This window comes from Phalaenopsis equestris, unplaced genomic scaffold (assembly GCF_001263595.1).
Source record: "Phalaenopsis equestris unplaced genomic scaffold, ASM126359v1 Scaffold000126, whole genome shotgun sequence".
Taxonomy (NCBI): Eukaryota; Viridiplantae; Streptophyta; class Magnoliopsida; order Asparagales; family Orchidaceae; genus Phalaenopsis; species Phalaenopsis equestris.
Window position 1 is genome coordinate 115732 of NW_018164568.1, and position 322 is coordinate 116053.

Genomic DNA, 322 nt, shown 5'->3' on the forward strand with positions numbered 1-322 from the left:
CCTCTGGTAAATCATCAAACTTTACCAACTCAGATTCCTTCAGTGTTGTTTCAGAAACTGAACTGGATTTGTCCTTGTACATAACATTCTCATTGAAAACCACGTTCCTGCTCCTTATGATCTTCTGACTCTGATCATCCCAGAAACGATATCCAAATGCCTCATCTCCATAGCCAATGAAATAACACTTCTTTGACTTAGCCTCAAGCTTATTACGGCATCAGGATTAATGAGAATATAAGAAAGACAACCAAAATTCTTAAGGTAAGAAAATTTTACATTTTTCTCACTCCAGACTTCTTCAGGTAGTTCACAGTTTAAT